Consider the following 27,839-nt stretch of genomic DNA (forward strand, 5'->3'; position numbering starts at 1 on the left):
TGAAACTGCTAGAAACTAAGATTTTACATGTGAATGCACATGCAATAATAAATTAACCTTACTTCCTTGAAGTTACTTTCAGCTTATGGACAAGAAATAAGTAATAGGTTGACCTTTTCAGGAAGTAGGCTCACATTTTTTAAAAATAACCAACAATTTTCCCCATTGTTTTAAACTTTGATTCTGTCCCCCTTTGTTTTTTTAATTGAAATAGTTGTAAAAGCTGGACTGGGTACCATTTCCATCCAGCAGATGCAGGAAATACTGGAAATCTTTAAAGAAAATATACATTACAGAGATCCCCTTCTATTTTTGCATACTTGCACAATTCACATAAATTCAAATGTAAAAGCAAAATGAAACAAAAATCTTCTTGGCATTTAACTCATGATTTACATACAGAGTGAGATTATTAAAAGCAGGATAAAATTAGACAATGATAATTTTGTGATGGCAAACAAAATTTCCTTGAATATATATGGAAACATTTACAGTTACTGTTTTTAACCGAAATCACTGTATTTGAAAGTTCATTTGGTGCTTGAATTATTTTTTTCTATAAATATCTACTCACACTCCACAAAATAAAAACATTTTTATAGAGACACACCTAGTTCAAAAGAGAGTATTTATAAATAAATTCCTTGGCTATGAACCAAATGTCCCATTTTAACATTTTGCTGAATATATTCATATCTATATGCTCTGGCATTATTGGGTGTGAATACATTTAGTTGTGCCAAGAGCTCACTAGATAAGCCTGCTAGAAGCAGAATCAATTCCTGGTGCCAAAGCAGTTAGATCATTTACCAGGACATAGTGGATCACTCCAATCCTTTGATCCCAATCCATTCTATCTGTATATAAACATAGTTTGATATTTACTTTCAAATAGAAAGTACATTAGATGTGAAATAGACTCTGAATTGTTCTAAAACTTGGTAGAATTAATAAATACTAGTAAAATTACCATTTATCTTTTAAAACAGTTTTATCCAAGGTAATCTATCATGTAATCTATTATGCTGTAACATTTAAGCAGCATTGAGATTTGCATTTATGTCCAAATGAATAAAAAAATTTAAGATAATTGATGAGAAAGATAGAAAGATAGATATTCATTTAATGCATTTAGTATAGTAAAATGTTAATGGTAGGATATAGGTGATGGGTGTTCAATGTAAATTTAACAATTTTCCTATTTTTGAAAAGTTTAGTAAGAAAGTGTTGGGAGATCCCTGGCCAGTGTGGTTCAATTTGTTGAAGTATCACCCTGTAGAACAAAAGGTCACATGTTCAGTTCCCTGCCAGGTCACATACCCAGGCTGTAGGTTTAATCCCCAGTCAGAACACATCTAAGAAGGCAGCCAGTCGATGTTCCTCTCTTATCTGTCTCTATCTCTCTCTCTCCCTCTCTCTCTCCCCGCCCTTCCCCTTGTCTAAGAATCAATGAAAAAAGGTCCTTGGGTCCTTGGGTGAGGATTAAAAAAAAAGTGTTGGGAGAAAACTTTAACATAAAATCTTAAATTCTTACATATTTTAGGGAAATAAAGGAATTAACCTATGATGATACTAAGCACATGAGTTTATGATACATGATATCAATATATCTTAGGCTACAGCAATATTATATCCACAAATGAAATGAAACACAAGTTCCGCTTTCTTTCTCCATAGATATGCATGAAAGCATAGGTTTTATTATGAACTTATACTAATGATACTAATATTTTGCTACTTGCTTTTTTTAATGTCTATATACAGTTTTTAAAAACATCCTAAGCATATGGTAATACATTATTTTATATCTAGTATCAGAGAATTCATTCACATATTTATGGAAAATTTGCTGTAATGCAGCTTTCTTTCTCAAAAAATTTTAACACTGAACTATTATAATTCTATTCATTTTCCAAATATGAATATTGTGACCAAAACCCCCAATACTTTATATCACATGGGTGGTAGAATCTGGATTGTCTTAAGTGCATACCCAACTCAATTTTATACCTTTTGACACCAAAACTCACAAAAATCAACTTCATTTTTCCAGGTCACATTTCTTCCAGGCAAATATATATATATATGAATATATATATATATATATAAGTATCTTTGAAAATGTTTCCGAGGACATTAGTGTGTTTTTATAAAGCAATATTAGCAGAGGTAAATGTAAATGAGCCATATGGATTACATTCCACATGAAATAACCACATGTTGGCAATGTAATAAAAAATGGGCTTGGGAAAGTTTGGAATGAGGTTACTGGTATCAAGGTCTTTCATATCATGTTTGATGGTTTCAGCTAACAAGCCACAATTGGGGAACAGAACACCACATATAGCAAGGGTGGCATTCCAGTGGTGTGCATGTGTTAGAAAGCACTCAGTTGAGGTTCTTATAATCTGTCCATCTGGGAGAGTGTATCACCTTTCAGAACAGGGTTGTTGGTACCCTCAGAGATTACAGAGGCCTGATTAGATTTAGAATATTTCTGACTTAGTGGAGCCATTCCTTATGCCAATCACTTATCTATTCATTTATTCATTCATTTTATAGCATTTAATTAGTGCTACACAGTATCATTAGCCTGAAGGCGTAGGACAAAAGAACAGATCTTGATTAAAATCCATAATAGATACCCTCAGTGCCACATGCATACTCTTGGCTTTTTCTGAGTATCACATTCTGCTCTGCCCATGTGCATCAGGCCAAAGCTCTAGAAAGTACTGCCTCCTAGAAACGTCCCTGTACTAATTTCTTGCAGATGGATGACACTGAAGTCCATGTTCTACAGATTCTAGAGTTCTCTAAGAGGTTTTAAGCTCCAGTTGCCCAAAATGTTTGCTATCCCTTCACTACTAATTTCTCCACTTCTCTACTCATTTTCCTGATATCATACCACAAATAAGCTACTTGTTCGAGACTTGTCTCAGGATCATTCTTCTGGGAAAACTCAAATTAAGATAATGTGTTTTAGTCAGGGTTCTCTAGAGAAACAGAACCAATATGATATTGGGAATTTATTATGCCCTTCTGTTTACCTTGATGTGTGTGTGTGTGTGCATGTGTATGTATGATTTATTATGGAAATTGGTTCACACGATTAGAGAGGTTGAGATATGCCACAGTATGCCATCTGTAGACTGAAGAGCCAGGAAAGCTGATGGTATAATTTAATCTGAGTTTGAAGGCCTGAAAAACAGGCTCCAATGTTTTGGGGTTTTTTTTAAGATTTTATTTGTTTATCTTTAGAGGGGAAGGGAAGGAGAGAGGGAGAGAAATATCAATGTGTGGTTGCCTCTCATGCGCCCCTTGCTGGGAACTGGCCTGCAACCCAGGCATGTGCCCTGACTGGGAATGGAACTGTGGTTGTTTGGTTCTCAGGTTCACACTCAATCCACTGAGCTATACCAGCCAGGGTAGGCTCCAATGTTTCAGTGTAGGAAAAAATGAATGCCCAAACTCAAGAAGAGAGAGAATTTACCTTTCCTTTGCCTTTTTGTTCTATGCAATGAGTTAAATGATGCCCACCCACACTGGTAAGGGTGATCTCCATTACACAATCTGTTGATTCAAATGCTAATCTCTTCTGTGAATATATTCACAGACACATCCATAAATAATGTGGTACCAGCTATCTGGGCCTACCTTAGCCCAGTCCAGCTGAAACATAAACCGCCAGAATAGGTAAGGTGGGCATAGAAGCAAATCATCACACAAAAAAATTTTAGTATCACCCATAGGAAAAAAATGTCATGGGAATGAAAGGAGGGAGTTACATTCACTTTTCCATTTAATAATAACTTATTGGGTGCAATTATCTAGACCCCCAATTAGCACAAATGTAGATTAAGTACCAATACACTGTCCTGGATATTTCTAGAAATGTAGATTACTCTTTACCTAGGAAGAGAGAGGGTAAGGTGGGGTGGAAAGAAGAGGGGATGAAGGACAAATATGGAAAGAGGAAATGATGGAAGTTGAAAAATATTTCTGAGGGTAGATAATGTTTACATGATGACATACCCTCTGACTAATTTTTCCATATATAAATTTAGGGACAGAGTCAAGGCAGAAAGACATAAATCTGAAAGGCTCAGTGTCACATCGAAAGGTATGGTGACTTAAGAGCAGTTGTTCAGTGTACCAAGAACACAGCATGGTTGTGAGAGATGTAAGGAAGGTGAAGTAAGAAAGGTGTGCTGGGGTGGGGCTGTGTAGACCCTTGCGTACTAAGAATATGGACTTCATTCTATGAACAACAGGAATCTTCCAAGACCTACACCCTAGGGATCCAACTGCCATGCCCCTCTGTCCTACATGGTCTGAAAAAGGCTACTCTCCCACAGCTGCACTTGGGAGTCTGTCTTGTGCTCACCAGACATCAAAGGACTGCTGCAAAAGTGCTGAATGTATCTGAGAATATAATCTATTTATTCTATGCTACCTTTGGTCAGAAAATTACCAAGCATTTAAGCTACAAAGGATCATAGGGAGCATCTGTTGAGTCCCCCAACTTTGCAGAACCAAGACTGCAATGCATATATCATAAATCCTAGTCCCTCTCCAGTAAACTAAATTGTTCCTTATGACACTATATCAAAATAATTTGTTTAAACTAGACTGTGTATGTTGGTATTCCTGACTACAGAGAGTGGCACGCCCTGTACTGCAAAACCCAGCTCTCAGCAGATGAAAACAAGACTGGACATACGTTATCGTTAATGGAGAGGATGTGAAGATTGGAGTTCTTTATGTCATTCTCTGTACCTTATACATGTTTTATAAGATGCACAATAAAACGTAGAAGAAAGCTATCTTCTAACAAAGGATGATAGTTATCATAGCCGATTCTGTGAGGTACCTTCAGCAGGCTGACTCGCCCATCCCTGGCTGCGGAGCTCCTGTGCACCCTCCTTCAGAGTATGGTTCTTGCTCATTTGGAAGCCACCTCAAATGGCTGAGCCTCTGCCCATAACGCCCCCAGGAGTGCCCCTAGCTAATGACTGACTGGTGAGGAGGAAGCAGCAACACTATTTCTCTCACTTTTGGATGGAAAAACCTCTGTTGCAATTCGCATTCCAGAGCTGCCTGTGGGATCAGACTGAAGCCAGAATTCTAAACTGCTATCTCGGTCTGGCGTCTTCTCCTGCTCTGTCCTGCTTACTCAGAGCCCAGAAGTTTCTCCTGAGAACATGCTCTCAGTAAATCATTTGCAAAAGAATTTCTGTCCTAGACTTTGCTTTCTGAACACTCAGCCTTAATTTTCTTTTGGAATTGATGGGAATTCATCTGTTGATTAGAGCGCTAAACCAGGTAAGATTCAGAAGGCCTAGTTACCAGACTGATACTTTGTTTTCTTATCTGTGTCAGTCAACTTTGTGAACATTAGTTTCCTTTGAAAAATGAGGAACATCATACTTTCCCAGTCTACATGATATGATATTTGTGGAGCAAATGAGATTATGCATAGGGAAGCACTTTTGAAAGTGGAAAGTTCTCTATGATATGATGATATTACTATGCTATTTTTTTACCTTCAAACAGTCACAAATTGCCTAGCACATAATTATTAAGACATTACTGTATTACGAACTGGGAGATCAGTTTAAGGCAAATAAACCGAGGTGGTTGCAATGTACCACATAACTGGCTAGCTTTTTGTGGTTTATTTAGGCCTTTCGTCTCTGCCTGCCTTTTCCTGACACAACATTAGAGCTAGATGTGAATTTGAATTCTAGTGGACAATGGAGTCTACTATCTTCAGATATAAAGACGGCAAATCTTCTTTTTCCTTTCCAGGAGTGAAGAAAGGCGTTTGCAAGCTGGATATTAGCATCTTACAACTTATATTAAAAAACAGCAATAACAACCCAGTTTAGTTATACACTGCAATAATAATCTCCATTATTGGTCCTGTGTTCCAGCTTCCAACACCCACTGCAGGAGCAGATACCACTTTCTCTGATCAGGTGATAATGTGGCAGCGTGAGTACTCACCAAACAGAGTCTAAGTGCCTGAGTACGGTGATCTCTGCCCCGTGGAAACAGGGCAAGAAATTTAACCAGTGCAGAAACAGCTAGAGAGGGAGCATCTGTGCTGAGTTCCTGACGCTCGAGTGAGTGTTACTCTCAGAAGGTCACTGGATTCTCATATTCAGAGACCCATTAATCTGGCATAATGTCCCTTTCTTAGACATAGACTTTGGGGGAAGGTGAAAAGTTTGTTTGTGATTAGTATTTTTCCCCTTCCCTCGTTCTTCATATGCATGGCTTTTAACAAGTTATTAATCCTTATGTATGCATTTCTGTCTTAACAGACCTAGCATTTATATGCGGTCTTCTGAAATATGTATGGAATTACTAGAAAATAGAGCTAACACAGAATTCGAATTACACATCCTCCCACTCTTGCAATTCTTCTGAAAATAAACTTCACTCAGAAAATAAAATGTGGTGATCTTACAAGGCTGGAAACTAGGATATACTAGTTAGATGTCAACATAGCTTAAAGTAATGACTTGCATAAAACATAAATATGTGTTTTCTTCTGTTTTATTATTGTGTTATTAGCAAAGCAGCACAAATATAAGATAAAGGAACAGAAATGATTATTTATATTTATCTCCATAGGAACTGATTTCTCTATGGAGAAAATTTACATATTGGTAATTCCTAAAAGCATGCTGGGAATCAGGAAAAGAACTGTTAAAAGCTCACTGTTTTGAAATCGACTGTGCTTACTTCCTACAGTGGCTGCAACTCAAATAAACATCTGAAGCTTTGAGCAAGAAGGAAAGTTAGCACAGGCAATGGTTAGCAATTTCTAGGAGGAGACGTCTAAAATAGTTGGAAGGTTGCTTCTGGGGTGTTATTGAGTCTCTCTATATGATGTATCTATACATGACTTTTGGTCCCAAACGATTTCATTTTCTGGTCCATCTTTATTAAATGAATGGAAATAGGGTGAAATGGGCAGGTAATGAGATAATTACATTGTTCTACCATTGATGAACTGAAGCCATCTCAGCCAGGTTGGATGTGGCCCTGAAGGTGGCCATGGCCCCAGGCTCATATTTGAGCACTGGACCCCGAGCAGAGAGGAAGACCTCCTTCCAAACACAGACATCCAAAGGCAGTGTCTGCCCCTGGCTCCAACTGCCCCAACGTTTGGACTCCGCACAGCCACAGGCCCATGTCCACGTGCTAAAAATGAGAAAGGTCTCCAAAGGCCCCATGCTCACTTTATTCCTCAGATGAGGTGCTTTTTTGTTTGTCTGTTTGTCAATTTATTGTTACATCAAGCTGGGGGCTTACTCGAAGCAACACTGAACAAGTCTTTGCTCCCACACTAGTCCAATCAAGGCATGGAAAAATTTTGAAAAGAAAGATAATGTAAAACACGTTAACAAATTTAAAACTCTAGGGTTTTTATCTTTGCAGTTGTACTCCTCCCAAATGAAATCATACTGGACTAAGTTAGGAATGTTAGTGTAATTTTAAGAAAACAGAGAAATAGAAAAAGATAAATGATACCCTCATGAGATTCTTTAATCAGAAGACTTTCCAGCCTTTGGACACTTTCTGTGGTGGGCTTCATGTCAATTTTTCATTAGGTCATTTCCAAACTGAAGTAAACATGACATTTCTAAATGAGTATTATGATTTCATTGGTGATTAGATAATACTGTGACAGATATGTTATCTTTGTAACATTTAATTGATACGCTAATGAAAGAGGCACTTAACTTCCTCCTAATGATTTAAATGATATTATATTCAAGTAGTATACTTCACAAATTTTAAGCTTTAAATATGTTTAGACTTCTGCTTCTGGATGGTTAAACAGATACATTTTTATATTTCTTCTGCTAAGTACATCTAAAATCCCTGGACATTATCTGTAAAACAAACATAAGAAGACTTTGAAAGGTAGAAAGGAAAAGGCAGACCCTCCAGGACTGTAGATGTGGTGAGTTTCCTTTGTTTTTTGCTTGTTTGTTTGTTTTGTTTTGTTTGTTTTGCTGCATATATACCAGACTCAGAGGTGAAGAAGCTGACAACCCAAAAAACATGAACCAGTACAGACAAAATAAATAAAAATAATAAATGAAAACAGCTCTTTTGGCCAACACACAAGGAAAGAGGCAACATAACAAGATAGAAAACCTTTAGACAATCACCACTCCAACCTAATGTCACAGAAAAAAAATACGGCCTCATCTCTACCCATGTCAAAAAAGGCAGAATGATAAGCCTAGATTTCTGTCCTTGCCAGGCTGTAATGAGGTTATCCAATCCATCCCCTACCACCAAGGTCACATAGAAGGTCAAGCAGAGAGCCAGAAGTTTCATATCATTCAGCATTAACAGGGTTATCTGGTCATATTCAGTGGGGACCACTGGAAAGTCTGGGCTTTCACTACAACTCAGTAGTAGTAAGTCATCCCTCCTCTTTGCTGGGGCAGTATAGAAAGAAACCTCAAAAAGAATCAAGATTTTTACTACCACCCAGAAAAAGAAATACCCCCAACACTATGATGTGGCTGGTGACTACATGGGGAGCTGTAATGAGCACTTCCACCCCTCCCCACCAGGGAGGTATCAATCGACACCTAGTGAGGAGCCAGAAAAGTCACACACACCCTCCAGCAAGGACAAACCTCTTCTCATCAATACAGGAAGGGTTGCTTGTGGAACCTAAACTTCTACTCGTAGTGGTAGAACCTGAAACTATGCCCTCATCTGGTAGTTTGAATCAGGGGTGCTCTTCTTCCCCCAGTGGAGCCATCTCAGAAAAAAAAAAAAAAACAGCTAACAAAGGTTTACACAAGATTCTGAGTCTATTACCATAATGCCATAAATTTTTTACCTTCAATAAAAAGATTACATATCATACCAATAACCAGAAAGCCCTCAAGCTGAATGACGATAATCAACTGATACCTACACCACGATGACAAGGGTTTCAGAATTATCTTACAATTATTTTAAAGCAGCCACTACAGATGCACTTGAAATAAATAAGATGGAAAGTCTTAGTAATAAAATAGAAGATATAAAAAAACCAAAATGGAAATTTTAGAGCTAAAAATTATAGTAACCAAAATAAAATTACTAAGCATCACTGTCAATAGAATAATAAAGAGAACAGAGAAAAGAATCAGTGAACTGGAAGATAAAACAATAAAAATCATTCAATCTAAACAATAGGAAATACACACACACACATATATAAATGAATGAAAGAGAACCTCAGAGAATTGTGGGACAACATAAAAGTTCTAATATTCATACTATTGGAAACTGTTGGAAAGATGAGAGAGATCACAAAGTTCTCAAAAGATGTAAATCCACAAATTCGAGGAACTTAGAAAAATCTCAGATTTGTTCTCAACAAATCTAAATTAAAAGAATGACTAAGGTGAGTTCTCAAAACATAAAGAAGGTAATAAAATAAGAGACCATGGAACATTAGGAAAAAATAAAGCACATAGTAGGCAAAATTATGAGTAAATATAAAAGATGTCCCTTCTCTTCATCAGTTTCTAAATTATGTTCAATGTTTGAAGCAAAAATTATAGTACCATCTGACGTAATGTTAAGTACAGGAAGAGGAAATGCTTCATGCAATTATGTTATAAATGGATAGGCTAAAGGTACACAACTGTTAACTGTACCCCATTTTAACTGATTAAATGGCAACCCTAGCAGACTGGGTTATTTATGTACAGTGTTAGACACAGAGTAACTAGCCAAATAAAGCTACATGAAGCCATCACTAAGAAAACAATGTAGATAAGTCAAAATAAAATTCTAAAGTATGTTCAAATAACCTATAGGAAATTGGGTCAAATAAAACACAGAAAACAAAGGGCAAAAGAAACAAAAAAAAACAAAAAATAAAAAAGCATATTTAAGCCCTAACATATCAATAATCACATAAATGTAAATAATTTACATGAACAACAAAACAGATTATTGGCCAAATTAATTTATCCACTTGAGAGAGAGAGAGAGAAACATTGTTTTGTTGTTCCACTACTTGACGCATTTATTGGCTGCTCCTTGTATGTGGCCTGACCCTGGATGCACCCACAACCTTGGTGTATCAGGACGATGCTGTGACCGACTGAATGACACGGACAGCACCTTGGTCAAGGAAATTAAGAAAAATAGTATACATAGGCGAAAAGAAATTAATTTAAAATACAGTAATGCAAGAGGATTGAACTAAAAAGAATGGGAAAAGATAGATCATGTAAATGTTTATCAAAAGAAAGCAAGAGCAACTGTATGATATTGGATGAAGCAGACTTCAGAGCCAAGAAAATGACCAAAGTCAGGGAAGATGTGACATAATAAAAATATGAGGCCATTCTATCAACAAGAGATAGCAGTTCCAAACACGTAGGCATTAAAAACCACAGCAGCAATATATATATATGAAGTAAAACTGATGGAAATAAAAACAGAAATAGAAAAATGCACAATAGTAGTTGGAAATATCGGCAGCCCTCTCTCAACAATCTATACAAAAGCCAACAAGGATATAGAAGAACCCCACACCACTCCAGCACAATACACTCATTATTTCTAGGACACTGTGTCCAACAGCAGCAGAATACACAGGGTTTCCAAGCGACCATGAAACATACCCAATGTAAGTTATGGTCTGGGCTGTAAAACAACACATTTAAGAACTGAAAATCTTATAGAGTGTGTTCTCTGAGTACAGTGGAATAAATTAGAAATCAGTAACAAGATAAAAGGAATAATAAAAAGTGATTTAAAAAATGGAGCTTTACTGAGAATGACACACAGAAAGAAATCCTATGTTCTTTAGCAAATAAATATACATTCTCAGGAGTTTATTCTTCACAAGACAATTTGTAAATTTAAATGAATCTCAGAGCTAAAATTTAAATTTTCATTGTATGTAACAAAAAAGAGAATATTTCCAAACATTGGAAATTAAGCAATATACTTCTAAATATTTCTTGAGTCAAAAGCTTAAACAGTGCCACGATGAATTTACAGCATTAGGTGAATATTTTAGAACAGACAAAAAACCACAATTCAATAATCTGCGTGCTTACCTCCAGAACCTAGAAAAGATTAACAAAATATACTAAAACAAACAGAAGAAAGCAAGCATAAGAACAGAAATCAATGAAATTAAAAACAGAAACATAATAGCACAACTATGCAAAGAGCTTACTCTTCAGAGAAATCAACAAAACTGACCTATCTCACAAGCTTAACAAAGAAAAAAGGGGGACGACACGAACGACCACCCTCAGAAGTGAGACAGGTTGTTGCCACCACGGATGCCGTACACATCCCCATGATAGCAAGGGGGTGCCATGGATAATTCTACACACATATTTCAACAACTTAGACAAAATGGAACAGTTCTTAGAATAGAAACTACCACAATTTACCCCAAATTTATTTTGTAACAAAATATTTTCCCCCAAACAGTCTCTAGGCCCAGAGGGTTTCATGAAAGAATACTATCAAACATTTAAAGAAGAATGAAGACCAATTCTACACAATCTCTTCCACAAATAAAAAGAGACGAAATGCTTTCCAATTCATTTTATAAAGCTTGTATTTCCCTGATAGCAAAACCAGACAAAAACAATAAAAGTATAGACTCGTATTCTTCATGAATGTAGATCAAAACTCCTTAAGAAATATTACCAAATGGAACCTAGAAACCTATGAAAGGAATTACATACTGCAGTGATTATGTGATTTTTACACCAGGGATACAAGGCTGGTTCAATATTCAAAAGCTCATCAATGTGCTCTGTAATATTAATAGGCTAAAGGAGAAAAATCAAAAGATCATATTCACACTAATTTATGTAATAAAAAGTGAACATAATAAAAATGCACTCATGACAAAACCTCTCAGCAAGTTAGGAATAGATAAGTAATATCTATTAGTAATAAATCATAGATAAGTAATATCTATTAGTAATAAATAATAGATAAATTTCCTCAATTTGATAAAGAGCAGGTATAAAATACTTACAGTTAATATTATGCTTATTGGTTAAAAAAAAAAAAAAAAACCTGAGCATTTCCTCCTAAGACTGAGAAAAAGGCAGAGATGTCCATTCTTCCCACTTTTATTCAACACAGTGCTGGATGTTCTAATTAGTGCCACAAGGCAAGAAAGGGAAATTTAAAAAAGCATGTAGATTAGAATGGAAGAAATATCTCTGTGCATATTTAGGGATAACATATTGTTGTCTGTTAGGGCTGCTATAACAAAATGCCCTAGATTAGTGCCTTATTAACTACAGAAATTTATTGCTAACAATTCTACAAACTGGATTCAGAGATCAGTGTGCCAGCAGGGCTGGGTTCCAATGAGTGCCCTCTTTTGAGTGGCAGACTGCCTAGTTCTGGTATCTCAGAGATACAGAGCAGAAAGAGATAAGCTAGCTCTTTGGTTTCTTAAAAGGACACAAAACTCATTCACGAGGGCTCCACCCTCATGACCTAGTTACATACCAACAGTGCCACCTCCGAATGCCATCACATTGGGATTAGATTTCAACATATGCATTTTGAGGGTACACGACCATTCGGTCCTCAATTGTTTACACAGAACCAGCCAGAGAATCTACATAGAAACTCCTGGCACTAATAGATGAGTTTAGCAAAGTCAGAGGACATAAGGTCATCATAAAAAAAATCAATCACATTGCAATGTTCTAACAAGGATCACATGTAAAGAAAAATTATAAAGACTACACTAGTTGCAGTGGCTCAAAAAAAGCAATACATATGCTTAAATCTAACACATATAGAGTACGCATAGGGAAAGTTATAAAATGTTGATGAAAGAAATAAAAAAGAACTAAAGAAATGGAAGACAACATAGTAAAGATATCAATTTTGAACAAAGTAATATACAGATTTAACAGAATTGCAAAATAATTTTCAAGATATGGACAAAATTATTCCATAATTTATATGGAAAAGGAACTAGAAGAGCTAAAATAATTTTGAAATTTTATTCTTGAAAAAGAATAAAATAGGAAGAATCAGTTTACCTGAATATTATACTTATTATATAGCTACAGTAACCAAAATCATGTGGTATTTGGTGAGGAACAGAAACATAAATCAATGGACCAGAATAGAGACCCACAAATTGACCCATACATATATTCTTAATTGATTTCTGAAAACAGGTGAAAAGCCAATTCAATGGAGGAAAATCTTTTTTTAGTAAATGATGCTGGAGGAATTGGATATCCACTGGCCAAGTATAAACTTGATTCTCACATCTAGTACACAAATTAACATTAAGTGGATCGCAGATTTAACTAAAAAATTAAAGTTAAATTTATAATTTTATAAATTATAAATTTAAAGTGAAAGTTAAATTTGTTATTTTTTAAATTAAAGTTAAATTTATAATTTTTTCAAATATAGGAGAAAATCTTAAGGATCTAAGATGAGGCAGAATTCTTATAATTGACATCAAAATCACAGTCTATAAAATATTTTTGAATAATTGGACTTCATTAAAATTAAACACTTTGCTCTATAAAAATCCTGTTAAGAGGATGAAAAGACAAGCTCCAGACTGGGAGAAAACATTTGCAAGCCACATACGTGACTAGATCTAGAATATATAAAGGATACTCAAAACTCAACAGTTAAAAATTCTCTAATTAGGGAATGAGAAAAGGACATGAAGAGTCATAATACTGCAGAAGATACACAGATGGCAAATATGTATATGAAAAGGTTTTCAAGAGTATTAGTCATTAGGGAAAGGCGCATTAACACCAAAATGAGAGATATCCTTATACCGCTGCTCTTTTTTAAAGACTAAAGCAAAGACAGTGAGAGAACTAAATGCTGGCAAGGATGTGATGAAATCAGGTCCCTCATACATTGCTGTTGGGAATGTAAAGTAGTCACTCTGGAAATGGTTGAGCAATTTCTTAAAAAAGAAGTAAACTAACTGATCAACAACTATACAAGCCATTAGTTGCACACCTGGGTATTTATCTCAGAGAAATCAAACCTTACTTTCACATAGAAATGTCTGCACAAATGTTTATAACAGCTTGATTCATAATAGCCCCAAACTGGCAACAACCCAGCATCCACCAGTGGGTTGAATGGTCAGAGAGTGGTACAATCACACCATGGACTACCACTCATTACTAAAAAGGAACAAACTATCGATAAGTGAACCTCTGGATGAATCTCTAGAAAGTTATACTGAGAGGGAAAAGAAAACAAAATCTAAAAAGTTTCATACTGTATGAGTCCATTTATCTAACATCCTGAAACATTGGTAGAAATGGAAAACAGAACAGTGGGATGTTTGCCAGGGGTAAAAGAGGTCATGGTTTGAGAGGGGAGTGTGACTATGAAATGGCAACATGAGGAATCTGGGCGGTGACGGAAATGTTCTGTAACTTGACTGCATCAAGTGTCAATATCCCAGCTATGATATCATGCTACAGTTTTGCAAAATATTGCCATTGGGAGAAACTGGCTAAAGCATATCAATCAGAATCTCCATGACTTCTTACAACCGCATGTGAATTGATAATTATTTTGAAATAGAAAATTTAATTAAAATAAAATAATTTTAGAGGGAACATGATTGCAAAAACTATAACTTTCTATTTTTTGTCACTTGGTATGGTATCCAACATTTTCCCTGTTAATACATTTCTTATTAAAAAAAACATAACTTTTAAAAACTATCCTCAAAGTGATTTTCAGCATTTTCCTTGATCAATGATATATGTTACACATTCTTCCAAAATTCACGTACACAGTTAATACAACACAAAAATATTGAATAATTTTTCCTAGAGGAAAACAAGCTTCATGAGAACTATAAAAGACTTGTACCAAGGAGTATTTTTAAAATACTTAAAAATTAAGCAACAGTGAGATTAACTTTACCACCAAATAATTAAGTGCCATAAACTATCATATATACATATTATAATAATGGATTTAAAAGGAATTGTCAAGAGAGAACCTATAATATCTCTTTGTCACACATTATGACTCATTACATGGAAAAATAAAATTTCATAATTTCATCACAAAATATTCATAAGAAGAATCTATCATATGTTGAGTATTTGATAAATGGGAAAGAAAGCATAAAGAATTTGAAAGTATTACTAACTTTTCATTTAAATTATAACTAGGTAATAACATTTTTAGAATAGCTGATTCAAAAATCATATAAAAATGTTCTTAATTTTACACAGTTTATTACACTACATTAATCAAAAGAAAACCAATGAAAAATAAGCTGGTTTAATACTCAGTTAACCATTCTGACCACTGTCCTGACAACAGAGCTACAATGTTACTAACATCCACTTATCTTTATGATTAAAGGTGGAAGAGACTTTCTATCAATTCATTTTCTTCTCTCAGAGTTTTCGAAGCTCTATATTCTCCAAACTAAAATTATATTTCCAAGCAAGTCATCCACTAAGTAAAGTCTTGATCCCCAACATCCAGAATTAGAAAATGATAAAAGCAAGCACGACCCTCTCTCCCTTCATCTCTCCAGATACTCTCCTTTGCCACATGAACTGACACTTGATATGAAAATAAAAGAAACTCCTAAGTAGGCAAGGGCTTCCTAAAGTGAAACAAAGTAAGTGATCTTTCCATTTTACTGACTGTATCTCGCCAATAATGTTGCCAATACACTTACAATAATGTCCTTTTTTACTATGCAGTTGAGGATGTTCAATATTTCCAAAACTGAACATTAAAATTTACTTCATAAATAAGTCTCTGTAAGAACCTTTCCAGAATGACTTTTTAAAAAGGCATGTAATTTTGTACATAAGATGTACTGTGAGAATTCAGCTGATATCATTATTTTACTTTGCAGTATTTGCTGCTTTCTTTAAATATTTATGCGTTCCTTCCAAGTATGGTCAGCTTTGACTGAAACAAATGTGTTTTTCTTTAATGTGAGATAACTGGTTAGGAATGATAATGGCTCTAAATTTGTGGTTTTCTTTGAAAAGAAAATAGATTATTCTAATATAAGCCTTTTTTGCTGAAAATTTTGAATTGATACCAAAATGCATTTATTTGTCTTTGTTTATTCTTTTTAAAGATTTTATTCATTTATCTTTAGAGGGGAGAGGAAGGAGAGAAGGCGAGAGATATCAATGTATGGTTGCCTCTCATGAGTCCCCTGCTGGGAACTAGCCTGCAACCCAGGCATGTGCCCTGACTGGGAATCGAACCGCGATTGTGTGGTTTGCAGGCCTGCGCTCAATCCACTGAGCTACACCAGCCAGGGCTATTTGTCTTTAAACAAGGGGATATACATGCATAAATGTACAAACAAAGACTTCAGTTATCGATCAAGAAACTGGGAACTGGTTGATTCTAGAGAGAAATGAATGGTAAGGGATGGGATGAAGACATATTTTCACTGTACATACCTTGAACTTTATTATTTGTTTTACCATGAGTATGTGTTATCTAGTCAAAGGAATGAATATACAAATAAATAATTTAAATGATGCACATAAATAAATACAATGATCATCTGAAATAAAACTTTATTCTTTATACCTATTTCTTTTTCTTCAAAAAATATGTACTTGAGAAAACTTCCATTTGGGAATATTTGAAGAAAAACGTTTTTAACTCATGGTGATTTATTACCACCCCTGCTATTGGGCCTGGTATGTTCAGGAATCTGCAAGTAGTTATGTGGCTGCTAATGTGCTTCCTTGGTTGTTACTGATCTGCAGAGTATTTGCCATGAGTAAATCATAAAACATCACCATAGCTTATTTGCTTTTCTGAAAAATGGAGGCCATTATTCTTATTGATTCCTTGCCTATAAAGGGTATTATAAAAATTTGTCAAATGCCTTCCTTTGGCACGCTACTTGTTTTACCTGGAAAGGAGGTACAATGTGTTCATTATTATTACAGTAAACTATAAGGTTAAAAAGTGCCAACATAAAAAGTAAGTACTATAGCTATTAATAAATTTAAATTGGTTATGTTTCTCAAATAAAGATAATATTTTACTGTTGATTTTATGAAACCAAAGGAAACCCAACAGTGATAGTTACAGCCACTTCTAAGGATAAAACTCATGAGTGAAATGAGCATCGCCAGAGAAATGGCAGCAGCAGGTAGTTAAAATCCCAAACTAGGCCAGGCCACTAATGTTCCATCAGCATAACATTTCTCTAAAATCTCCATCTCAGGATTCCTCTTTAGCTTCTTTTTCTGTTTATAACTACTTAAGCAGATAGAGGAAAATGCTCTTGGGTCGAACGCAGAAAAGGCAGTCTACCCACCCTTTGATATCCGCAGGGAGCTACAAGCAGATCAAGAAAGCCCAGATGCCATCTCTCTGACCTAGATATTTCTAAAATATCAGACTTCCAAAAGTAAATTGTGTTATCTATGTGTGCAACCAAAATCCAAAAGTCTTCTAAAAATGGAAGGGGAGATTATATCTAGCTCCCCAAGCTCTAAAATAGGTAAGGGGTACTTTGTGAGAGCTTAACTAATTTCATTATCACAATTTTCAACGTAGAAACTATAGTTGCACCCTTGCATGACCACCAAGTGAAAATTGTCACAGGAGTTTTAGAATTGATTGTCACCAATGTAAATTTTGCTGAAAAACATTGAAATAGATTCACTATATCCCTAGCTCAGGAATTAGGACTTGAAAGGGATATATCCTGAATGTGGTGTGGTAGTAAATTCCAAGAGTCATTAAACTATTTTTAGCTTATGCTTCATAGCAATATTAACATATGGCACAAATATTCTATATTAGGATAACTTCCTCAGAGATTACTATTTTTAACATTGAGAACTCAGACAAAAAAAAAAAGAAAGACACTATCCTTGTCCTCAAAGAATTCATGGTGTATTAAGCCAGAGGAGAAATTAGATTGTAATATAACAAAAATATGGCAAGAGAGCACATAGAAAGAGCCTAATCCAATTAGGACTAGGGGAGAGTTAGGAGAAGATGAAAGCCTACTTAGAAGGAAGAGTGGGTGGGACAACATATAGAAATTAACCAAAAAATGGGGGGGATATAGTTTAGTTACAGTAACAGAAGTTAAGAAAGCAATACAATTTACAATGATATCAATAAGAATAAAACACCTAGGAATAGATGAAACTAAAAGGTGAAAAATGTGTGCACTGAAAACAGTAAGACATTGACGAAATAATTAGAAGACACAAATAAATGGAAAGATATTCTATGTTCATGAATTGGAAGAATCAATGTTGTTAAAATGTCCATACTACCCCAAACAATCCATGAATTTGATGCAATCCCTATAAAAATTTCAATGATTTTTTCATGAAAATAGAATCACCCTAAAATTCACATGGAATCACAAAAGACACCCAACAGCCAAAGAAATATTGAAAAAGAAAAACAAACTGCTAGCATCATTCTCCCTGATTTCAAACTATATTACAAATCAATAGTAATCAAAACAGTGTAGTATAGGCTCAAAAACATATACACAAGTCAATGAAATAAATAGCCTAGAAATAAAACTATGTATATATGGCCAATGAACTGATGACAAAGGGGCCAAGAATATGCAATGGGAAAAGAACAGCCTTTTCAATAAATAATACTGGGAAAACTGGACAGCCACATGCAAAAGAATGAAACTGGACCCCTCTATTACACTATATACAAAAAATAACCTAAAAATGAATAAAAATTTGAATGTAAACCTTAACATTGTTCTCAGCAATGATTTTTTTTTGTTCCAACTCTAATAGCAAGGACAACACGAGCAGAATTAAACAATTAGGACTATGTAAGTAAAGAGTTTCTGCACAATAAAGGAAACCATCAACAAAATGAAAAAGCAACCTACTGAATGGGAGAAAATATTTGTAAATTATATATCTGATAAGAGTTAATATTCTATATATATATAAAAATTCACAATTCAATATCAAAAACAATATAATTAAAATGGCCAGGAGATTCGAATCGACCTTTTTAATAAATAAGATATAGAGATGATCAACATGTACATGAAAAGATGCTCAACATCACTGGAAATAGTGATTTCAAAGAAGATGTAGCAACATGGATAAATACTAGAATGACATAAAAATAACTTTTATGCTAAAGTTACAACTGTAAAATATGATACACAGTGTATAGTACTAAAAAATAAAAAATGAAAACTTTCATTTGGTGAGTTGACATTATAAATGATATAATCACTTTAGTTAATTATGTCAGAATTATAAATAATTTTGATCTAGAAACCAATGATTCCTCATTCAACTATTTCAAGTCACTGTAAAAGTGAAATATGCTTCTTTTTGTTCAAATAAAATTTTAAATCAGTTTAAAGAGGAAGTTTTTAAAAGGAAATAAAAATATATTATAATTAACTGGTGGATCACCAAGAATTTTTCCAAATTAATATCATTAAATGTTCTCGCAAGTTGTTCCAAAATAGTTCGGAATTATTAGTGTATTTTCAAATGAACAGAACTGAAGAAAATAAAATATTTCTTCTTCCTCTTTCTCTCTCTGTCTAGTTTGCACAGGACGATGTGGAATGCGTTTGAGGTTTTTCCACCTGTTTCATGGCATGCCAATATAAACACCCAAGGGCCCAGGCATCCCCACTTACCCGCCCCATATACGCATATAACTCAAATCCTAGTATTTAATGAAACTACAGAAAGAAGCAGTATAAATATTAAAAACCAAATCACAACCATTTAATTCCTGCCTTTCTAGTGAATATTTGTTGAATAAATATCTGTAGTTTATGTGCAGAATTTGTTCTGTCACATTTTCATTCTAATCTAGTAACAACTCTGGAGTAGTAGCAAATTCTTGTCATCTCAAACTCCTAGAATGAACAAAAAAATGAAATTTAAGAACATGAATTGACTAAATAACATAGGTCCATTTGCAATACTTTATTTTATTTATTTATTTATTTTTAATAAAAATACTTAGAATTTTATTTTATTTTTTATATATAATTTTTATTTAATTCTTATTCAAGTACAGGTTTCTGTCTTATATTCCCAACCCTGCCCGCCCCCCGCCCCGTCCTCCCTACCTTCCTCCCCTTTCCACCCCCCACCCTTAGTTATTGTCCATGTGTCCTTTATACTTGTTCATGTGAGTCCATCCCCTTTCCCCTATGATTCTCTCCCCTCTCCCCTCTGGACCCTAAAAGATTTTATTTGTTTATTTTTGGAGAACGGGGAAGGGAGGGAGAAAGACAGGGAGAGAAACATCAATGTGCCAGTGATACATAGATTGGTTTCCTCTTACATGCCCCCAACTGGGAACCTGGCTCACAGCTCAGACATGTGGCCTGACTAGGGATTGAACTGGAGATCTTTTGGTTAACAGGCCAGCACTTAGTCCACTGAGCCACATCACCCAGGGCCCTATGCAACAATTTAGAAATACTGATAGTTTGAGGGACAGAGAAAAAGGAGCCCACATAGATGACACAGGTATAAGGAAAGCATAAAATATTACAAAACAGAACCAAAGACATGGAAATAAAGAACAAACTGACAGTGAGCAGAGAGAAAGGGTGAGGGGGATAACAGGGGAGAGAAGGGGAAGGGACAAGTCAAGGAACATGAATAGAAGACTCACGGACATGGGCAATGGGGGAGATTGACTGTGGGATTTGGGGGTCGAGGCAGGGGAGAGCAATGGGAAAAGGGTGGGACAACTGTAACTGAACAATAAAAAAATGAAAAGATAAGAGNCATGTGAGTCCATCCCCCTTCCCCTATGATTCTCTCCCCTCTCCCCTCTGGACCCTAAAAGATTTTATTTGTTTATTTTTAGAGAAAGGGGAAGGGAGGGAGAAAGACAGGGAGAGAAACATCAATGTGCCAGTGATACATAGATTGGTTTCCTCTTACATGCCCCCAACTGGGAACCTGGCTCACAGCTCAGACATGTGGCCTGACTAGGGATTGAACTGGAGATCTTTTGGTTAACAGGCCAGCACTTAGTCCACTGAGCCACATCACCCAGGGCCCTATGCAACAATTTAGAAATACTGATAGTTTGAGGGACAGAGAAAAAGGAGCCCACATAGATGACACAGGTATAAGGAAAGCATAAAATATTACAAAACAGAACCAAAGACATGGAAATAAAGAACAAACTGACAGTGAGCAGAGAGAAAGGGTGAGGGGGATAACAGGGGAGAGAAGGGGAAGGGACAAGTCAAGGAACATGAATAGAAGACTCACGGACATGGGCAATGGGGGAGATTGACTGTGGGATTTGGGGGTTGAGGCAGGGGAGAGCAATGGGAAAAGGGTGGGACAACTGTAACTGAACAATAAAAAAATGAAAAGATAAGAGTACATCCTTTAAGATAACTAACATAGGTTAAGGAAATGAAGGAGGAAGTGAAGACAGTAAGAACAGAGAATGGATTAAAAAACTTTGATGATAAAAAAGTGTACGAGATTGTTATAATCTAATGATAATATTAGGAGTAAAGTCATTTTTAAAAATGTTTTACATAGGGGGAGTATGTTGGCCTGGAAGTTTTATTGAGAAAGGAAAGGATCCAGTAAAGAAGAAATAGAACATGATTAAAGATAAAGCAGGCAACTGGTAAAGCAAGCCCAGGCCCTCTGCATCCTCCCCTCCCCACCTGAGAAGGTGAGGAAGAATATACTGGAGAGCACAGTTGAATTGATTAGGTAGCCTGCAGCAGAATAATTAAGAAGATAAAGACAAGGTGCCCCAATGAGTAATCCACAACTATAAGAAGTAAGATGTTGAATGGGGTGTAGGAGAAGAAGGAAAGCAATTAGAGTACAAAGAAAATAGTGAGGCTTCGGAATTTTTAACAGTCCTAGGACAGATTTGAAAGACAAGAAAGGAAATGATAGTAAATTGTGGTCCCATCAAACCCAAGACAATGAATGTGTACTCAGGCCAAGTCGCACTGTTTTATAAGTTTTCCAGCACAGCTTAGTTAAAGTTAGGAGGGTCAATGGTTGCACAGATCAAGGATTAGGACTCTGCAGGGCAGTAATGAAGTATATATATATACATACATACATATATATATATATATATATATATATACACACACACACACACACACACACACATATATAAAAGAGCAAGAGAAATGATGATTCCAATTGTCTTCATGAAACAACTACCCAGATGATTAACAGATACATCTTTGCATGTATACAAAATACCTCATCGAATGAATACTAGATATTTAATCTCTGATCATGAGATGTCCAGGTCCAGTAAAATAGCACCAACACCACTACCAATATCATCGTCACCAAGTAAAAATGATAATGATCTTTACTATGAAAAAAATAGTAAGTTTTGAGCCTGAATCTGGTGGATATTGTTAATTTTATTGACTACAGATAAAAATATAATACAACCTTCTTTCTACACTTTTAAAAGCAAAAGTATCTTCTCAATTTAGAGCAGATAAACATGTAAGAAGATGTGACATTAATGTCAGTTGCCCATAGTAGCCTCTTCTATTAAAGGAAAAGCATTTTGAGAGAGTTGGGGAACTATTAATTTCATTTCCTAGTCATTTGTCTCAAGTGGCCCTGTGGAACAAGAGAATGCTTTAGGCCAGCAGTCCCCAACCTCTTTGACACCATGGACCAGTTTCATGGAAGACAATTTTTCTACAGACTTGAGGGTTGGGATGGTTTCAGGAAGATTCAAGAGCATCACACTCAAGCTCACCTCCTGCTGTACGACCCAATTCCTAACAGGCCACGGACAGGTACCAGTCATTTGCCCAGAGGTTGGGGACCCCTGCTTTAGGCTTACTGGAATTAAGGGGCCAGAAGTAACCTGCAGTGTATTTATAGCTAAGACAGAAGGCAGCAGAATGGAACCAGCCTTGAGGCTCTATAAATACTCCAGTGACCATGAGCAATCAATTAAGAATTGAGACAAGAGGGAAATGTCATTTCAACTCCCTTAAAATTTATCTGGTGTCCACATCCTTACTGCCTTTCATAAGCCTGCTTTATAGACTATGGTTCTAAACTAGAACCAAAGGACATGTTTTCCTGACCTCCTCTTACACAGAACATCTACATTCTGGTCCAGTTCTTAGGTTGTCAAGAATTAGAATGTCTGCTTCCATCTGGGAAAAGCCTAGAAGACTAGATTAATTCCATACTGTTCTTTGCAATCTCAAGATAAAATATTTGTTTAGCTCCTAGAAGAGACTAATAACCCCAGTACTCATTCATTGAACAGTTTCTGTATATCTACTTTCTACCAATCACTCCGCCACTCTGATGGTACCAAATGGAAGCCAAAGTTCCTATTTTCAAGCAGGTCATGAAGGAGAAAGACAGGTAAAGCAGAATGATAACACAGTAGACTGGGTATTCTCATAGCAATGCAGCACTCTGTGACCCTAGCGAAGGGCTGACTCTTCACCCAGACATGGCAGTTCCACCATAACACACACGGTCCTCCATCCATTCCTTTCTACTATTTTGTCATAACGCCAAGCTTGAATCCTGTTGCTTCCACTTCTAGGTGTTATATCTTGGGCCAGTTAATGCTCACCAATAAAACAGGCATAATAAAAATAGCCACTTCAAAGTAGTATTGTGAGGATTGGTGCATTGACACAAGTAACAGAATCGTACCCTGCACTTATTAAGAATTTAATTATTGTTAACTATTACTTCATCACTTTTGAAAATAATTTAGAAACGCTGTTTAAGAAGTGTAATTGGAGACCACTCAAACACAATAAATACTTTATTTATATATAAGGCTCACTCCACCTAACCATCTAAATACTCTCAACTTTCTGAAGACCAGCTACTCTCCCTGTTGTTGAGCAATTCATCAGTCATGGCTCTGATCCTGAGAAAGTACACGCGTAGCTAAAACCTCACCTTGCCCTCCCTAAGAAAACCAGTATCACTCAATTAGCTACTGTATAGTCATGTATAGGTCATTGAAAATCCCGTATGGAGAAATCATTGCATGGAGGTCCCAAATGCTAGGTGTGCCTCTGGTTGAATTTGGTCAGTTACTGCTTTTCTCTTTGTGCTATGAAAATACAAACACTGATTCTATAGTTCAATATGTGAACTGAGCATGAACTCCTGATGAAGACTCTTTCATGGTAGTGATTAATGGGCTGCAAAGATTCTGAAATAAAAACCTGAAACCACAAACTAGTCATACAGTTGGCTAAATATTTTGTTTGGGTGCTCTCACCCAGCCTACAGATAACCTTGTGTTGACCCTGTATTCCAAAAGCAGAAAGGAAGGGCCAGTGTTTTCAAGAAAGAGATTTGCGGTTTGGTTTGGTCTGTTTATAAAAAGAGTTGCAGGGCATGGTCTTAATGAAGTCCATCTTCTAAGTCTCTGACCAACGGAGTACAACGTTCTCAGAGAAGCAAGTTGTGACAGCTGGAATTTGGCATCCACAGCCTCTCAGACAGGCTGCTGATCCCAGACTGATAGTTTTAAAACCCTACAACAAGCCTGTTACCATTCTTGAAATTTGTTTCAGCAGGCGCCAGGAAGGAATGTTACTGCCCCCTCATTGCTAGCCGGGAGTCTCATCCCAGTATAACTCTAAAGAACTTCTGGGCTCTTGGCTCCCGCCTCATTCAGAGATTATGTTTCCAGCCTGATGGCAGGACCCTGGCAAAGCCACATCCTTTGTTGAAACATGTAGAATGAGTGGTAGGATCAGTAAAGGCCTAAAGCAAATGTCAAAAGGCCGTCGCCATATGAGAGAACTGAGCAAAATGCACCAGGGACAGGTGATTTCTCTGAATCTTAGAGAAGTAGCTTTTTAATCCTTTAAGAAAAAAAGAGGAAGATGTGTTTTCCAATTTTAGATACATATTACCTAGCTTGTTTTATTTTGAATCTCAAGCAAAAGAATGCTTATATCGTCATTAACTTGATTATTTAGAACATAAAACTCAAGTTGTCGGTTGCATATGGTCTTTAATTTACCTCTTTAATCTTCCATTTTGTCTTATAACTTTGAACTAAATTATCACTTCTAACAAAAAATTAGTAAAGAATAAGAAACAGTATCTCCCTCTTTGTAGCATATTTGAGGAAAACTACTTTCAGGCATGGGGCAGGATTTAATTAATTTGTTATTGGTAACAATTAAAGACAATATTTATGCAAAGATAAATAATTTTTCCTAAGTATTTCAAGTTCTTCTTTTGTCACTAGTGTGATCTCCGGTAAGCCTGCAAACCTCCAGAAACCTGTTTCCTACAATAAGATGGTAATAAAGTTATGTGATGTTGTGAGAACTTATTGACTAAATAAGAGAATGTCCTTTGAAAATGATAAAATGATATAAATAAAACATTGTACTATTATAATCTATGTTCATGTTTATTCAATTGATCCTTAATCTTTGCTGCTATTTATGAAATAGAATTAAAATAATAATATTTATTAATTTAACCATTTAAATTAAGAGTTTTATTTTCATCTTCAATGACACATAATTGAGGAGAAAGAAAATGCCAAGACATGAACAGTTAAACCAGGCCAGCTGGAATCACAACCATAGTAACTACTTCCTAGTACCTGAAGGGGTCAGCCAAGAGGTACTTGAGGCAGTGGAAGGTGTAAGTAGGGATGAATTCAGAGTTTGCAAAATGAGAAGAAACAAAGACCCACAGTTGTATTCTTGAGAAGACCCACCACTGTCCTCAAGGTAAGGGAAGGAATAGTATTTAAGGAGTGCTAGGAAAAACAAGACTACCCCAACCTGATGAGCAGCACCTAGCAAATTAGAAGAAACTAGATTGAACATTTTTTCTGAGACTGAGATTCTAACGAGGAGGAGACAGGCATTGGTCATCACGTCAATGCTGCAGAGAAGGCAAATGAGATGAAAGCTGGAAAATGTACAAGGGATGTGGCCAGTAATGAAACTGTACGAGTAATTTAAGTGGGTGATAAGAGGGCAGTTGAGGTACAAGTAGAAATGGAAGAAGGATGGACAGCGGTGTGAACCACTCTGCATTTGCTATTTTAAGCTAGGAAACACTTGACACTAAAAGAATCCTTAGATAAATGAGGGATAAAGTGCAACCACAGCGGATGAAGCAGGATCATGGGTCGAGCAAGTTCCCTGGTGAGCTGGGAGGGTGAAGTGACGTGCACGCGTGTGAGGACTGGACTTGGGGTAGGAAGGACAGCAGGAGACCAGGACAGCGCCGACAGGGAGGTGACAGGTTTGGGAGCAGGAGATAAGCTGAGCATCTCTATTTCACATATGAAATACTCAGCTTTAGTATATTGTTATAGTTAGGATATTACAACAAAGTTCAATGCAATGAACACAGAATGGGAAAATTCAATCTGAGTTATTCATTTTTAATTAAATGTTGACCCATAGAAATTCATTAGTAAAATATTATAATTTGCTATAACATATAATTTCATTCATGCATGTAATAACCATATTGAGCTTAGCAAGTGTACAAACTTTTGTTTATTTTACACTGACAGCACAAGAAAAAAGTGAGATTTAGTTCCAACACGAAGGATTAAAATTGTGCAATGACTTAGCTTGACTCTAAGGACTTCTAAAACATTACAATGAACTCCTTCTGAGAAAGTCAAGTATTTTACAGCTGCCTGAAAAATACTGTGGTTATCATGTTGCCTGAGACTATTTAATATTTAAGTATGGACCTGTAGCCTGGATGAGAATAGACAATATGTCTTGTTAAGGGAATGAATCTCTGAAACACTTTTGAGGGATTTGAGACTATGAAATTGAGTCTTATGTAGCATTAAATTGTTCTCACAAATTTAAAGGCAGGAAAGAATATAGATCATCTCCAATAATTTTTAGTGTGCTAAATCTCACAAAAGAATAAATGAAGTATTGTTCCTACACTGTTAATAGTAAGATAAAAGGGAAAGATGTTAATATTTGAGTTCAGTATATTTGGGCTGAAACATTTTTAGTGAGAAATGAACCTGACTTTTAGGAGGTTATTCTAAATATGCAAGAGTGTGTGTGTGTGTTCCATTATAAAAAATTTTAGTAAGTCCAGTGAACAGTGAAATCTAGAAAGCAAATATAGAATATTAATTTTCAAGGGCTTACACTTTACTTTTTATATTTACCAGATATATATAATTATAAATATTTGTTATGTTAACAGTAAATCATAACTCATTAATTAGTTTTAAATCATTTTGGTCCATTTTGACTTTTATGATGACTTAAAAATACAGAAAATATAAATTAAACTTTCAGGAGAATTAAGCAAGTGTCCTGTAAGATACATATCACATACACACCCAAGAGAAATTCAAAAAGTCTATGAAGAAACTAGATGTTTTGAATTAACTTGAAATTAATATTTCAATAGCAACCATGTACTTTTGAAATGTGTTAGGTCCCCAATGTCTTAAGTTTGACATTTATGTGAATGTTGATTGTTTTAGACTTATCTCTTTGTCTCCTATTTCTCTCTCTGTTAAGAGCTACATTCAGAACTCTCTAGGGGGTTACAGCCCAGTATAAAAGAGAAACTCTCTCCATACATAACATGTACACACAGAAGCATACACTTGAGTAGCTACTGCACAATTCCATTTTTGAAGTACTGTTTGCCCTCTTCTGTTTTTCACTTAAATTCTAACTTCTGTGAGATGAATTCAAACTTACAGATTAGGTAGCCACAGAGGTTAGCTATTCTTATCAGTACTCTTCTTTTTTAATTGTTGTTCAAGTACAA

Source organism: Sturnira hondurensis, unplaced genomic scaffold (genome assembly GCF_014824575.4).
Source record: "Sturnira hondurensis isolate 20B ecotype Veracruz unplaced genomic scaffold, ASM1482457v3 Scaffold0015596, whole genome shotgun sequence".
NCBI lineage: Eukaryota > Metazoa > Chordata > Mammalia > Chiroptera > Phyllostomidae > Sturnira > Sturnira hondurensis.